The following is a 4,018-nucleotide window of genomic DNA, read 5'->3' on the forward strand; positions in this document are numbered from 1 at the left end:
CACATGGCTAACGGCATCAAAGCTGGTTACCTGGTTCTAATCGCGTGCACTGGTACAATAATTAACATGGAGGCATGAGACAATTACTCTGCCTGCCATTATAATTTCACTTTGATACAGATCTCCCCACTTCAGAAATATTCTCTGAACAGACATTCGGGTGAGGATACGGAATTCAGTTCTATATTATAGTATTGCATGCAATTTATAAAACTTGACCATAGTTCCTACTTTCAGAATGCAATACTTACTCTGTACTCACCCTTCGAGGTCTTCTATTATATTGTCTATCTGATCAGACACTTCTTGGAATACGTGCGGCAACTTACTCTGCGTAACAACAAACAAAATTAATTTATTTGTCTATAATTTACGTTAATGAAACTAATAATATGTGTTCATGTAAATGTATTTAAAAGTATTGGCAGGTAGGAACGCTAGTCTTACAGTCAGAAGCTTTAGCTTCATGTAAGGCGTAAAAATAACACGCGAAGATCATCAATACTTTCACATTATACATTTCAGCACCTCTCAACAATTATTATTATTATTATTATTATTATTATTATTATTATTAAATCTACAAAGTACAGTAACATTAGTCTTAAAGGTGTACGCTAGAGTTCTATTTTATAGGCCTAAACACTTTATTTTTCCACGCTCGCGGACGTACAGTGAAAGCGATAGTGCACACCGCAGCTGCAAATATGCGGGCGTGGAAAGATAAAATGTATGTACTGTATGCAATGAAACACAATACTGTCCACGCCTGTGGAGTAACGGTTAGCACGTCTAGCCGCGAAACCAGGTGGCCCGGGTTCGATTCCCGGTCGGGGCAAGTTACCTGGTTGAGGTTTTTTCCGGGGTTTTCCCTCAACCCAATATGAGCAAATGCTGGGTAACTTTCGGTGTTGGACCCCGGACTCATTTCACCGGTATTATCACCTTGATCTCATTCAGACGCTAAATAACCTAAGCTGTTGATAAAGCGTCGTAAAATAATCTACTAAAAAAAAAAAAAAAAGAAACACAATACTAAACGCGTGCTTAGCAACATATTTTCAACAACATGTAGACCTGTAACAAGAACTACGAATGATAAACACGGACGTAGAAAATAAATTAAAGTAATTTATATATATATATATATATATATATATATATATATATATATATATATATATATAACACTAAAATATCGGATGAAAAATGTAGGTCTATTTAACAGCACAATTACGTAACTTAAATGTAAGAATGTTAACCATTTATAGTGTAAAACAATATAAATCATAATTTTATTGATATCTAAATAAGTATTTAAAAATAAGCGAAATATACAGTAGGAATTACATGATACACTTTTTTTTCGTCATTATTTCAGTCGCACACAATGCACACGCATTGTCTACCGGTCTTCGTGTTCAGTCAACAGCATCAGTCTCCTCTACCAACGTCACAAGAAATAATCAATCCCACTCTCACTTCTCCGATCTTCACTTGTCATCGTACGTTTCCAGGGTGTCAGCCAAGTGCTCGTTGTCTCGCGGCTTCTTGAGCTGCTTCTGGCGCTGGTTCGGTTTCTTACGCTTGTGGAGTGTCGTCTTCTTGGGTCTATGATCTTCCATGGAGCGGATTCCCTGCTTCTCCAGATATTCCTCTATCATCAGGTTATCCGTGCTCTCAACTACCACAGAACGCCAGAGTTTCTGGAACTCATCGTCCACAGGCAGAGCTGCTGTCTTGTTTATGAAGAACACAATCTTCTTCTTGTCAATCGGTCGCGAGATGTATAATGATCTCATTCTGCAAAGCCTTGAGGGTTTTGTTACAATGTGGCAAAGATTCCTGAACGTCTTCCAACAGAATTCCTTCAAGACTCTTCAAGTCTTGTTGTGTTAACAAACGCAGTTGATCCCGGTATTAGGCCAATATTTTGAATTTTTAAAAATAAAATATTTCCTCCAAAGCCAGTGTTTGAGGAAATGTCCCCACAACACTGGCAGCATTCCCACGCTGGATAGCAATAGCGATTCTTTGTCTCAAGAAGTCAGTCGACCTGGAATCTCCACTGAGCGCTTGCAACTTTTTCCCGATGTCTGAAACCAGCATTTTAGCCTCTGAGCACCAAGGTCCCAACGTCTCAACAGCAAAAACAGAGAACAAGTATCTGTCCTGGAGATCCTGATACTTATTCCTTTTGATGCTCACTGCGGATGTTGCAGCAGAACCAGCAACTTTGGAGGTGACAGGCAAATGCGATGGTGCTAAAGTGTCGACACAAGTGGCATCCCATAGCAGAGATTTTCCATGAGACCAGGGTATCAAGGTCAACCCATCTGGTCTTTTTCCATCAGAACGGCAGATTCCAGTAGGTTCCAGGATTGATGGAAAACCAGCAGAGACAAGTGCCCTTTTAATGATGTCATTTAATTGAAAGTGCCTGGAAAATCTCCCGGTATTTTTGGGGCAACTTAAGCCATGGTGACCATAGGGACCAACAGTGGCTCCACAAAGACATTTATGTGGAAAACAAGTCTTGCACCCGAGTCTTAAGGCGACAGCAATTTTAAAGGACATATTGTCCATTAATGTGCCAATATTGGGAGATGGTATTGACTTAAGCCAAGACCCTGATTCCTTCTGTCGTATTGCATGGTATCTAGCTTGATCGACCTCAGACGATGAAGACGCTAGTAGAGCCTGGTAGATATCAGAGGCATGGATGTGGTCCCATTGTTTCTGAATATCACGAGAAGCTGGGAAGTTGTTGTTTCCTGTAATGCTGAACCATTTATCCAAAGCCTCATTCACATAACAGATCCCGATTTCATCACCGTTAATTGAGAGAATGGACTTCACGAAATCAAGGACTCCATATGCAGAAGCCAAGAAAGCAGGTAGACAAACTTCACTCACATTCCGGATTCCAAGACCTCCAAAGGCAATAGGCAGAGTGGCTAAAATCCCATTGTTATCTTCAAGACGTATATTGAGAATCGATTCCAGACAGTTTCTCAGTAGATCATCAGTCTCTTGAAGTAGTGATGGAAAAAGCCATAATGGGGTGGTGCGAAGAAAATATGTTAATTTAGGAATTAAATAACAGTTCTTTAAGAGAAAGTACGCTGTATGTGTGGAAAGAGACTGCAGACCATCAAACAGTTGCTTCATAATTTCAAGCTTTTCACGCATACTTGACCCTACAGCGGGAAGAAAAATGGGAGATCCAAGTAGAGTCAAATTAGATCGAGATACTATCTTAATCCCTGGAGCTATATTATTGAATGCGGACACTACAGTATCGTCTTGTGTAGAGCAGAAGTATAATTCGCATTTATCGGGATTAATATCTAACCCTATGGATCTGCAGGAATCTATAAGTCTTTCAAGATCGGAAAGAACCATATCTGGATCCCCTCCCAAAGTACCGTCATCCAGGTAAAAGAGGTTCAAGGTACTATTTAGATGGGTAATGACAGAATTCAGGGTTAGACTAAATAGCAGTTGACCTATCGGATCACCTTGTTGGACTCCAGTCTGCGATGAAATGATGTCAGAATTGTAATACAGGTTAGATGGGTTTCTATACGCTTGCCACAAGAATGCATAGAGTTGAAGGATCTTGCTCTTAACAAGTTCAAGCATTGTGTCTCTTTCAAGGCAATTAAATGCGTTTCTAAAATCGATCTTAACAAGAACATTTTGACTGCCTTCGTTCTGATTTAGAAATGAACGTACCAAGTAAATGATGGCTTCACAACCTTTAGCGGTGCCAAAACCAAGCTGCTGAGGGCGCAAATGTTGACCAACTTTCTCCTTAACAGAAGTGCAAGCTAACTTAGCCGATAATATGCGAAAGGTATTTCCAACTGGGATTGGACATATCCCACCATTTTTCTTTTCAATGGCAATTAAAGATGCTCCATATAAAAGAGGACAGATTTCAGGATTAACTTTACCAGCCAACATTAGATTACATAATCTAGTAATAGCATTTAGGAGTCGCCTACCAGAATCT

General features: G+C 39.7%; 1 pseudogene; it reads right to left on the bottom strand.

The window, feature by feature from the left end:
- Window positions 1-1,363: 1,363 nt before the first annotated feature.
- On the bottom strand, window positions 1,364-2,227 carry LOC138698889 (general transcription factor IIE subunit 2 pseudogene; annotated as a pseudogene).
- Between the last annotated feature and the right edge of the window lie 1,791 nt (window positions 2,228-4,018).

This window comes from Periplaneta americana, chromosome 4 (genome assembly GCF_040183065.1).
Source record: "Periplaneta americana isolate PAMFEO1 chromosome 4, P.americana_PAMFEO1_priV1, whole genome shotgun sequence".
In the NCBI taxonomy this organism is placed as follows: domain Eukaryota; kingdom Metazoa; phylum Arthropoda; class Insecta; order Blattodea; family Blattidae; genus Periplaneta; species Periplaneta americana.